Source organism: Mercenaria mercenaria, chromosome 12 (genome assembly GCF_021730395.1).
Source record: "Mercenaria mercenaria strain notata chromosome 12, MADL_Memer_1, whole genome shotgun sequence".
NCBI classification, from domain to species: domain Eukaryota; kingdom Metazoa; phylum Mollusca; class Bivalvia; order Venerida; family Veneridae; genus Mercenaria; species Mercenaria mercenaria.
Genome location: NC_069372.1, coordinates 69,556,330 through 69,570,060, shown reverse-complemented (window position 1 = coordinate 69,570,060; position 13,731 = coordinate 69,556,330).

The window sequence follows — 13,731 nt, the reverse complement described above, 5'->3', positions numbered from 1 at the left end:
TTTGTCTATTATTAAAACCTGGAACATTCTTACGACTTACTGTAATTAGGCGTGACTTTAAATCAAAATAATAATGTATCAATATAAAGTCCAATTCACACTGCTTGAAGATTTCCATGGTTAATTTAGTATCTTATATTTCATCGTAATAAACTGCAAATTCAGAGCCTCATACAGATTTGAAACAATGTCATTTCAATATAATTTCTATCCGTTTATTAATTACCTGAATACAACCATCCGAAATCATGCAAACAGGGAAGAAAATGTCAAATTTTATGGCAAAAGTATGACTTTTTAAGCCAGGTCAGGCCAGCTTGGTAGACACAACAGTATCAATTTTCGATGCAGAGCTAGCCTTTAACAGAGTCTCGGTTTTAATGAGACCTTTTGCACTAAGACAAAATTTTCTCAGTTTCTATTCGAGAAAAATTGTTGTGTTACACTAGTTTCCTATCTAAGTTAAGAAAATGCCACTGCAGAATGTTTGCAGTCTAATTTCATCTATCTTGCAGTGTTATGTAGTAGAAACAAACACAAAGAAATTTCGGGATAATGAAATGTCTTCATAGAGACATTGTTCTATCAAATGCAGAATTACAATTCATTACTGACAGAATGATTTTCTCAAGCCTGAACTATGTCTGTGATTCCAATGTAGATTATTTCTAAGAAGATAATGCATAAATCGGCTTTATTCTGAAATAAAGTCACAATTTTGCCAATTTATTGCTCATGTGCGGCTGAATAAGTATTCAGACGTAATGTAAACCGCTATAAAACCTCTGCTTTATTTTGGTATGGACGGACGGCTGTGTTGATCAAACCACTTGATAGATTATGTGATTCTAGTATACACTGAATAAACACGAACGGGATTGTGGCCTCTTATAAACAATTCATTGTTTAATCCAACTAATCCGTTGCGGCTTTATTTCTCAAGATCCTGACATGAAATTTACATCATTCTGATGTCTCTAAGTGTTATCTTTATAATATCTTTAACATTGTTGTATTTGAGTTCAAGACTTGGTGTAAAAGTAAAACGTTTGGAAAATACTTTTAAACAAATTCAATACATATATGATAACTAAGATATTCTAAAAGTATTCAAATATCCATGTACAAACAGAGTCAGATTCAATTTTTGGTGTCAAAATAGCAGAAAACAAGGAAATACTCATGAAAAAGGTGATTCTACTAGTTGATACAGTTTCCAGTAGTTATTATGTATGATCTTGTTACATATTCGTTGATGCACATAAATTATATTAATCTACCAAGTGGTCTGTAAGCAAAGTGTACCCATTTGAGTCAAGTGGGCGAAACCCGATGGTCAAGTGGTAATGCGCCTGACTATCGATCCAGAGGTCTGGTGTTTGTATCCCGCTTCAGGCACTACGATTTCTGAGGTGAACCCCCCCCCCCCCCCCCCACAACCCCTGCTAGACTTTTTTTCATAGGTACCAAATTGTTCGGCAGGACCAACCCTTTCGAAATAAAAAATGTTCCCATGAAAAAACTCTTTTCAACTATATAGGATTTCACTGTTTCCATGGCAACCGTTCAATTTTGGAAAATACGACCATATAGAGGATAATCAGTCATATCTTGGTCAGTTTTAGTGATAAAACAATAAAAATGGTGTCAAAATAGAGCTAACACATTGGCATTTAAAAAGTAGCATTTTTATATTAATTAACTAATTTGCATATTTATGAATATTAATGAGAATATTAAAAAATAACAAAATTTTGTTTAAAAAAAAATTTTCTAAGTTTCAAATCAATTTAAATGTACTAATCAGCTTTGTTCTGGTGTTAAAGTCTCTCAGTGTTTTGAACATATTATTTTGTTACTTTTATGGCACATTTGTTTACTAAAAACTTGAAGTCCTCGGCTATTTTGCATCAAATGAACCAGTGTCACAAACAAAGAACAAAATTCTGAAACCCTTAAAACTGAATAAAATGATATAATTAATTGTTATCAATGAAAAACCAATTTTATGTGGTCTATAATGTTTTTAGACATAGAATTAACACTTTGTTAAAGGAATAATAAAAATGTAACATACATTACACATGTTACGTTACCATTTCAACAACCTTGTTGTAGTGCATCAATTATTTAGAAAATATTCCATAAACATGGTTAATATTAATTATTTTGTACTATACTATAATAATACAATATACTTCTTTACTTGTCAAGAGAGTGTGATATTTTTTCCGTAACACACTTTAAAAAACGTTACCACTACCATTGCTTTTTAAAAAGATATTTAAAAAGAAGTTGAAGCCCAAAATTGTCGCATACTGATTTATTTAAACTGTTAGCTGTTAGTTTTAAGAATACTTTCTTCTTTTATTTCAGAAATAACCTAAAATATATATTTCACCATCCATGTAACTCTAATTTTAGATGGACTTTCAATAAAACACGCAATAATATCCATCTGTGCATCCATAATATTATGATCATTCAGCTGATATTTTCAGACTTCCTGTTGGTAAAAGTCAAATATTATGAAAAGTACTTTTTGAATTTTAGAAAAAGTAGCATTAAAAGAACATATACAAAACCAACCCTAGCTTTATAGGATGAATCATAGGGTCCTGAGTCAGATATCTGGATGGGGCCTTTGCTCTCCGTGACGATTAAATAAAGACATCGTGTTTAAAGTCAGCTTAGTAGAAGTAGACTTACACCCACCTGGACAATACGGAGAACTTAGCACTTGCCTGCAGAGAACTGAGTAGTTCCAGTACAGAATCCATGGACACTTGTTAGGTTAACTGCTCAACATTACATGACTGAATTTTTTTGGAAAGTTGTACTAAACCAAAACTAATTAACAAAAGAAAATGTGCTGGTATTTAAAGTAAAAACTTTAGATTTAAAACTAAAACCAGCTGAACAAAATTGTTTTAGTGATACCAAATCAAGATATAAGAAATATATAAAACTTTATACAGATGAAATAAAGAAGACTATTGTAGTCATTTTGAAACATTTACAAGAATGACAGAATGTACAAAATATTTTTGGTATTCTAAATTGTACAGACAAGGACTAAATTATATTATGTGTTGGAATATTCCTTGATATACCGTAACATTAAGAGAAACACTACTAAGAGTAACTACGCATCAGTCATACCAAAAAAGTTTGATTATCAATTAAGTTACATACCAGAGGCTATTATGACAAAGGCATTACCTCTCTTTGTCAAAAGTTCAAATTGTAGCAAGAAACTCGAGAGTATGATACAAATTGCTTCAGAATCAAAGTGTAATCAAATTTCATTCATAAAAATAAAGTGATTTTCAGAGCCTATGATCTTCTTTGGTCATTTGCTTTCTAATGTATGAATGATATGCTATAAAGCAACATATTATTCATAACAGATAACCAGCAAGAGAGCAAATATGCTATATTAGGTAACATTAAAGTGAAAACATCATAAGTAATATCTTAATCAAGACGTGCAGAATTCGAGTGCGGGAGGTCGTGGGTTCGATCCCCGGCCGCGTCATGTCAAAGACGTAAAAAAATGGTACTTGTAGCTTCCTCGCTTGGCGCTCAGCATTAAGAGGATAGTGCTAGGACTGGTCAGCCCGGTGTCAGTATAATGTGACTGGGTGGGGTATCGTGCCACGTGTCTACGGCGTGATATTCCAGTGAGGCAGCACTATAAAATTGGGCATTGTGCTCACTGCTACAAGTAGACACCGTCGTTTATATGACTGAAAAACTGTTGAAAAAGACGTTAAACCCGAACACACACACACGCACGTGCAGAATTTGATTCTTGTAACATTACTGCCTCATAATTTATGCATTCCATATTTTTCAGACATAACATCTGATTTTAAGTTCAAATTTTAAGTAATCCATAAAATTTCACTATAACAGAACACTGTTTAAGCTAGTGCTAGGGGTATGAGAGCAGTTTCACATTTCACTACATCTAACGAACAGACATAATCATATCAAGTCAGCTATTATTTTGCTCGATTGTGTTGTTATGCTTCAAAAGGATGAGCTTAAAAACAATTTGCTATCCCTTAAATACTCTTTAAGTGCCATATGATGGTGGTTGTAAAAAATATCGTCGTTCTCACTGTCAGTGTTGTTTGATTTTCTGGTTCTTTTGGACCATACTTACTAAAATAGAATTCCTCTTAAGCCAGTGCTAGGGGGCGTAAGGTGCTTTTCACACTTCATTACCTGTCATAAACGGCCATGATCCAACTGAGTTTGTCATTTATTTGTTTGGTTGCGAACTTTGTTCCACAAGGATCTTCTTAAGGTCTATTGCAAAATATTTTCAGCAATTCATTAGTGTCGTTCATACAGCACTCAGTATCTTTCTGTCAGTTTTAAATAGCATTATGTGATTGTTTTCCTAACAATTTGGTTTTCATAGACTTAATATCATTCACATTCTTCACTGCTTTTTCCAATTTTATAAGTTTAAATCCAAAGATTACTTGAAGTACCTGAAATTTCATTTTGTTTTCAGTTTTTGTTCAGTGCAGCTTTTCAACAGTGAATATTTCACCAATAAGCCCATGAATATCTCAGTAGAATTCATGTGTTTCTGAAACTAAGAAAACAAAATGCTTTATTTCTCACGTAAATAACTGCATTGATGCACTTCACAATAACACAAAACGAGATAAATATTCCATTAAAACAATTTTCATGAAAGGAAGCCCAAAATTGTAACCCTATTATCAGTGTATGAATGTTAGCAGGGATGTATACATGATTAATATATACAGAATATATACATAAAAATATATAATCACTGTAAAATGTAAGTATTGACAACAATATTGAAACCGTCAAATAAAAGAACAACATATTTAAGAAACAGATATTAGTATAATTAAACTGATAAATGCATTAATTCAAAATGAAAAAAGGAACATTGAATGTGTAATGACTGTTTCAGATAATTTCTTTGTTGACAAAAGTGAAGAAAGAATGTAAGAATTAATACTTTAAAGTTTTAACAAATCCATGATATCACAATATTGAAATCAATGGTTCAGATTTCTTCATATATATTTCTAAATACAGCAAAGTACAGTGGTAACATACTTTAAAGCGCCGTTATGGAAAAAAAACCTCATTGCTTGGAAAGTATGGAGCTGTACTATTTTGTAGAAGTATTTAACATCTTGATAACTAAATGTTCCTCTACCATTTTCTGAGAAAATAACGATACAATAAAACAAGATTACTGGAATGGTAACGTAAGTATGTTACAAACAGATTCCTCCTTCAATAAGTATTTACATTATATTTTCATGTGCTTCAGCTCAAATAACACAAGTTTATTGATCACAGTTTAGTTCATCATGTTGTTCAGTTTTAGTTATATCTTGTTTTTTCAGAGATGTCTGTTTCAACATAGCTTAATTTTAGCAAATTTGCTAAAATACCTAATGTAGAAAAATTATTTACCTTCACAGTAATAAAATACTATTCTAGAAAACACTGAGGGACATAAAGACCATATCAAAGCTGTCTGATCTATATTTTCTAAATAATTGATTTAACAAAACAAGGTTATTGAAATGGTAACGTAGCATGTGTAAAGTATGTTACATACTGATTCCTTCGCCAAAAAGGTGTTCAAACTTCATTTCCAAACAATATAGCTCAGATAATTGTTATTTCATTGATAACATTTAATTATATCATTTTATTAAATTTTAGTGGTATCTTGTTTCCTGTGATATTGGTTGTGGTTATGGTTAATATTATGCAAATTAGCTAAACATACCTATTTTGGGGTAAAAAAGTTTCCATCAGTGTTACAAAATACTATTTAAGAAAACACTGAGAGACTTTCAGATCAGATCAAAACTGTTTGGTACATTTAAATTGATTTAAAACTTAAAAAATATTATTCTCTAATAAAATTTTGGCATTTTGTTACATTCTCATTAATATTCATGAATATGCAAATTAGTTAATTACCACACAGATGCTGCTTTTTAAAGGCCAATGTCTTAGCTCCATTTTGACACCATCTTTATTGTTTTGTCACCAAAACTGACAAAGATATGACTTATTATCCTTTATATGGTCGTAATTTCCAAAAACGAACGGTTGCCATGGAAACAGTGAAATCTTATATAGTTGAAAAGATTTTTTTTTTATGGGAACATTTTTTATTTCGAAAGGGTTGGTCCTACCGAGCAATTTGGTACCTATGAAAAAAAGTCTGGGGTGGGGGTGCATGGTAAACCGTATTGGCCCCCTACCTATATTCGTAGGTTGTTTTTCTCAACAAAAGTAAACCTTCGATGCTATATTTCGTCAGAAATCTTCTTTATATAACCGACGTATACATGCATGGTTCGGTTATCATGAAATTTAACATACGTATACATCCACGTGTTTGAAACGTTAGCAGGTACATAAAAAATATTTTTTACAGAAAAAGTACTGTGAATTTAATGATGTTGAACATTTATATGTAAAATCACGAGCCGTTTTTTTGTCTGTAAGTTAGAAAACTTAGAGGACAATAGTAAACAATTGTTATGTTGTACTAACGTTGTAAACGTGCTTTAACAGATAGAAAAATGAACATTCTCCATTTTATACAATGATGTTACTGTATATGATGGCTTTAAAATAAAGTTGTTACATGCATGGGGGCGCTTTTATTTGTGACTATATTTTACATATGCATTATGTTGATTAATGAGTAATATTATATTTATTTGATTAAATAATTTTCATTTTAGTTTTATTTCACATTAGGAAATTAGCAAGATTTTACTTATACTAATATATAAATCACCAAACACTTGATTATATGTTTCATTCAATCTAAACAACTACGAAAGGCGTATTTCTAAATCTATTTACCTTGAGGTACTTGGCTGATTTCTATATACGAAGTTTCTAAAAGTGACAGACTCCAGACACCAATTTCAATGCTTTTGTTTATTTTGCATTTATCTGTTTATTTCATGCACAGTCTCTTCACAGAAATGGATCTTCACCAGCTTTCAGTATCATAAAAACTGGTGACTATGCATGCATTAAACATAATGAGTTTAATTCATTCTCTCATTCACATTAGTCATATTTAGACCAAACTTGGCATAACATTTCTATGATTATGTTTTTATTGAATAAATTTCGTTTCATACACCAAAAACATAAAGTATAGAAAGATCAAATGCATGAACATGGGACATCATACACTATTTAGCCTGGATATGGAAATAATGTTTTGAACTTGCAATTAAACTAACTCGTTAACAAACATAATTAAAACAATGTATACAAACATTTACACTGGTTATATCCGTCATTCACAATCGTTTTATTTTCATAGTACATGAAAAACAAGGACAAAATATCAAACAGAGAATGCCATGTGCCAAAAATGCAGCCTCCCCAGAACAAAAACCACAGCACGCAGACGGGTACACTACAAACACACACACACTCGCATACAAAACAAACACATGTGGACAAAAGAAACAAAGGAACGCAGTGGGACACCGCCTTGAAACGGTCAGCGGCAAAAACACCACCGGGGAGCTTAAACCGGTTTATGGTGCGCACCCAACCCACTATTACCCCCACCATGTTCCAAAACACGGGACAGTGTAAATAAAAGTAAACCCCGCCAGGTGAATCTCTAACAGACGTAATGGAAACAAAAAGGCATGGCATGTAAAACACAAAAATGGTCGTGTGTAATATGTTTGTTTGTTTGTTTGTTTTGGGTTTAACGCCGTTTTTCAACAGTATTTCAGTCATGTAACATCGGGCAGTTAACCTAACCAGTGTTCCTGGATTCTGTACCAGTACAAACCTGTTCTCCGCAAGTAACTGCCAACTTCCCCACATGAAGTATCAAAGGTGGAGGACGAATGATTTCAGACACAATGTCTTCAAACTACCGTCACGGAGAACATACGCCCCGCCCAAGGATCGAACGCGCAACCCCGTGATCCGTATACCAACGCTCTCCCTACTGAGCTAAGCGGGCAAAACGTATGTACTCAATGCTTTTGCAGAAGATAGAGCAACAAGAGAAACACCCTTAAGGGCCCGACAAAACAGGCCAGAAGACAGCACCATTATAGGATGGACGAAACACCAGAAAACAATTTACAAAGAAGCTCTATGCCAGCATTCTGTAAGAACTGCATAACATGGAGTCTGCCAACTGTTCCAACAGAAATAAAAAGCGGAAAGCAGGAAAATGTAGCTTCCAACTATAAAAACCTGGACACCTAGCATGCGGCGTGTCTCAAAGTAGCCGGGACATAACCTCTGTTGATATCATTTCTAGTGATTATTGAACTTACAGATTTAGTTACATCGAGTATCTTGTCTTAAAATAAAGAATCAATTATCAATTAAGAAAAGAGTGACATTTATCAGCATTATGCAGGTATAAATGTCAAACAAACACAAACCATCTGTAGGAGATGGACGCTATTAAACCGCTTATAAAACAATATATGATTCCAACTCAGCCTCTCAAGTAGACATAAAAGATAGATATATAATTTGGGGCATTTATCAGCATTATGCAGGTATAAATGTCAAATAAACACCACCGTCTTTAGGAGACGGGCGCTATTAAACCGCTTTTAAAGTACTATATGATTCCGACTCAGACTCCCAAGTAGACATAAAAGACAGATATATAATTTGGTATAAGGTATTGTTTGCGTATCACAATTATTTGAAATAAATTACCAAATACGTAAAACAACATGAAATCTGTGCTTCGTTTGAAATATACGGAAGACGGCATGTCACATTACAAAAATAAGAGCGAAGCATCCATAAACACCAGTAAAATAAATTTGCTGGTATCAAAAATATAGTTTATATTTATAAAACACAAACATTCTGGGGTTGATTTTATATGCATTGTACTTAAACAACATTTTATCGGAGTAAGTACATTTTTATAACAGTAAATATATTAAAAAAAACAAATGTACATCTTGTGGACAAGTTGTCAGATATGTTAGGCGTTGTGGTGTATGTTGACTAACCAATTTTATCAAATTTGACATTTAATAATACAGAAAAGTAACTGGTAACTGCGCACATCTTATTGCTGTATTGCTGTATTGCTGAGTTATGTCACTTTGTCCACTCGGACATAGTTTGACATTATTGAAGCTTTAAATGAGACTCCAAGGTTCTTGGTGATTTTTATATATGGAGAACTCATATTTTTCAGAAAAGCTAAATCAGTTTATATAATTAAAAAATAAGTTGTGACAACAGGTTTACCGCTATCACAAAGTACGGAATACTTTCACTGAATTTTACTATAAAACTTTTAAAGCAATGTAACACAGACATTTAAACACTGACTGTCGTCTTTGAATATATCTTACACATCCCGTATACTAAGTGGGTGTATTTTATAAACTATGGGAAATAAACATAATTAAATATTTGTAAAACCTGGTAGAAAATTAATAGCGAAAGAGGATCGTTAAAGCATGTTCTATGTTCTTGATAGTGCGATCACTACTCAAGCGTGACACTCTGTGATGCTTTTCTCCTAATCTAGCAAAGACGTACAGAGGGAATGGTTTTTTGTCTAGCAACTTGCCTAGTCGTGCCCTTAAATGTTATGCTGTGGATGCTCTGACTTCAGACAAGTTATTGAGTATTTTACTTAGCCTTTGGTCTAATGCACCACTTGCTCTCTTTTTCCCCTATTCCACATGTATTTTATATATCTAATAAGTATTTTTCATAGGGTTTGAATCAATCTGTCCGCAATATCTTAAAATTTGGCCTATTTTGCGATGTGTTGCGCTGGCCGTATTGGCTGTGACCAATACTTCCAGAGCGTCCATTCCTACATTATACCTCGTGTATCTTTAACGGTTAATTTCGATAATATACCACTGTCGGTAATGAATGTTCCAAAAGGGAACTGCATCCACACATGGCACATTTGTTTAAATGAACATATTTTTGTAACACTTTGCCTTTAAAAGTATCAGTAGTTTTTATCTTTAAAAACGGAAAGCTCTTAAGTTTGATTATTTCTTGTCAAGTAATCATAACAAAATTCTGAAGCTAAAAGCTTCATTTTGGGATCTTTCTTGACGAAAGTGTTATTTCATCAAAATTACAAATTTACCCAACTGATAAAACTCAATTTTCCTATGGAATTCGCTACTATCTTAGTTTAGTCGTGTTTGTAAAGTTGTTAGTTTTGAGGTTTGTAAGGAGATGTTGAATGTATTGTACTGCATTTTCTGGGAAGCAGTTTTTTTTTCTAACCCGGCATGTATGATAAAACAGACGAGGCGTGTATTAATTGGCAAATTAATCTGCCAACAGAACGTAATTACGCTAATCGACTTTCATTCATACAAATATTACCGGAAAACATTCTTCACCACCTTTTAATGTAATTATTGGAGTTTTCATTTGATTAAATGTGTAGTAAATTTGTATTAATTGAAAATTCATGCTACAGTAGATAAAATGTTGTACGAGCTCACATTTGATTCATTCTCCGCCTTAACATCGTTAAAATGATCGTGTGTTGAAGACAAAAATTTGGAAGTTCTCATTCTTCTTATTAAATGAACACTTTTCTAAACCTTACTTTTGTGTCGTTCTGACAGCACTTTTATCGCCATTTTGTAAACAGAATTTCTGGAACTGATTGTATCTGGAATTCATATCAGCCACTAGATGTTCACTAGTATAACAATTAAAATCAAAGGTTGTGGACGATGACATGGATCTACTGGCTTTTGTAAAGTCGTAATGAAGAACGTTTGCCCTTCAACCACTTCAGTGTCTAAATTAGTATTCTTGAGCCAAGTATACTAATGCCTAATTTTGTAAGATTTTTAATATGGTATATCAAAAGAAAAAAAGTACATAAAAATCTCTTTAACATAACATAAAGCGAAGCCTCATTTAGTCTCATGACAGTTGGCAAAAGGTTTCGTCTATATAATGGCCTCCAGATTTAAATTCGAATAATATGATCTGAAACACTAATAAGAAAAATAAAAGAAAAAACATTGTGCTAAATCTAATATGTATACCTCATCAACAGTGATATGTGTAAGTTTTCTTTTGCTAAATCAAGACATTGGCTTATTTCGATTCTCCGTATTCATTAGTTCTTTGGGGAATGCTATGACAAGAAAGAGTGTATTACCTCCTACAAATTACACGTTTCGAATAACAACTCTGTTCAGATTGTAACATTGTAACACATATTATGAGAAAGTATGATACGACTAACCTATGCTTTTATTTAGGCCATTATCAGTATGTTTTTTTTAAAAAAAGGTCCGATTGAATGCTGAATAAAACTTGCCTTGTTTCAGATGAGAGTACGCCGTTCGATATCGTATGATCGTATATAACAGTTGAGGCGAATCGACACAAAATGGACATATATCGCCGAGAAGAAGTTATATTGAAAACGCCAATTGTAAAGCATACCTTAAATCATTTATGTAAAAAGGTAAAGCATATCTAAAATCATTTATGTAAAAATGGAAAGCACATTATGTAAGAAAAAAGCATATCTAAAATCATTTATGTAAAAATGTAAAGCATATCTAAAATCATTTATGTAAAAATGTATATACGTATGTGTTAAAATATCAGCTGCAAACATAATAATATTGCAAAAGATGTGAATAAAAACATGAATTGTCGAATTTTTGGATAAATTCCTATCTGCTTTAAAAACGATAAAATATTACCGACTGTAACATTTTCAAATAACTCTTTCAAAGATTGAACGTCATAGTATGTACTGCGTTGTGGAGCAAAGTGCACACAGTCGATTAAAATATGTTTAATAGTTAGCGGTGTTTGACATGGTACACATTCGGGTTGATCTTCTTTATTCAAAAGATAAGAATGAGTCAAACGGAAATGACCTACTAGTATTCGCCAACGAGAAAGGACAACTTCCTCCCTCCGAACAGATCTGTTTCCTTGGTGCCATTTCCCTAGAGTAGGTTTAATATCATGAAGTTTATTGAATGAAGCATTGTTCCATGACGATTGCCATTTAGATAAAATGTATTTGTTGATATTGGGCCTAAAATCGGTATTTGGTAATTTCAAATTAGAATGTGATGATAAAAGGGATTTCTTTGTTGCAGTATCAGCATCCTCGTTTCCATGAATACCAACATGACTGGGAATCCAACAAAATATGATAGACTTTTTTAAAGATAGTTCATGAACCCTGAGAAGAATATTTTGAATGAAAGGATTTTCCACATTTCGGTTATGAATTGACTGTAAAACAGAAAGCGAGTCGGAAAAGATAATAAATTTTTCTTCACTATATTTTGATATAAAATTTAGGGCTAAATCAATAGCTTTTGCCTCGGCTGAAAATATTGTTGCATTATTTGGCAAACGTAATTTTGATTGATGAAGGTGGCTGACAGCAGCACACCCAACCTTTGATTCATCTTTTGAACCGTCAGTGTAAATTGCGAAATGGTCCTTGTAAGTTGACTTGATTTCATGATATTTGGACTTGAATATTTCAGGGTTTGTTTCAGACTTTCTAGAGGCAGTTTTCATATAAAAAAGGAACTGTAGGGGAATTAAGGGTCCATGGTGGTGTATCTGGAATTGAATTTTCTTTAATATCATCGAATTCAAAGTCAGTTTCATTCATAGAAGATTTTATGCGAAATCCAAACGGTTTGATTTGTTTTGGTTTTTTCTCATATGAATCGAAGTACTTGGGTTTAAAAATGATTTTATGAGCAGGATTAGATTTGTTTGCAGCCACTCTCAAAGCATATTGCAATGAAAGCTATAAATGAAATTTATACATATGCCTGACAACGGCCTCGAAACCTGCTTAAAGCTGGCACTTGTACTAATGACATCACACCAGAGCGGTTGTACAGAAATAAATCGAACGCGTAATTTAATGTTTCTTTGGCTGTGGGTATATTTATCATTACATCTAATTGAATCAGGCACTTTTTGTCCAGCAAACTAGCTGTAATTCCTGATTAATCTTTGGAAATTCTCGTTGACAGATGTAGTGGTGATGTGGTGAATAAACGTTTGTACAAAAAGAACGTTCGCAAAGTGGAAAGAAGTACGCAACACAAAATACAAGACAACAAAAACAAGTTGAAAATAGGTACACCGCCTTGAAAAGGTTATATTAAGACTTGATAAGTTTAAATACTTTCATTAAATAGATAATAACACCTTTGTTCGACATTCCGACTAGGTCACCTTAACTGAAAAGACATTGCGGTATCTTAAATTCTAAAGTATTTTATATGTTATATATTGCTAAGCATCCGCAGAGTATAAAACGAATGCATTTTGGGTTTACAATACAACCACTTTCGATATAACTGCAAACTAATTCATTTCGCATGTTCAGTTCATGACGCAGTTATATCTTAATATCATATTGTGCTTAGCAGGTGGTTGGTTGTTTAGTTGTGTTAGATAGTAATTAAAACGAGGCTTTTGCATATGATTGTAGGCTTTAGATGCTACTCCGGGTATTATTTCAGATCCGGATGGGCACTTGAGTAGACCCATCAATCTTCTGTTAGCCAGCTGATTGACTTTCCCACTTGAAAGAATTCTACACCCCAAGTTATTATCGGTAACCTTAACCGATAGGCCAATGGTTGGTTGTGAAGAAAATTCAATACTCTTTTATGATTG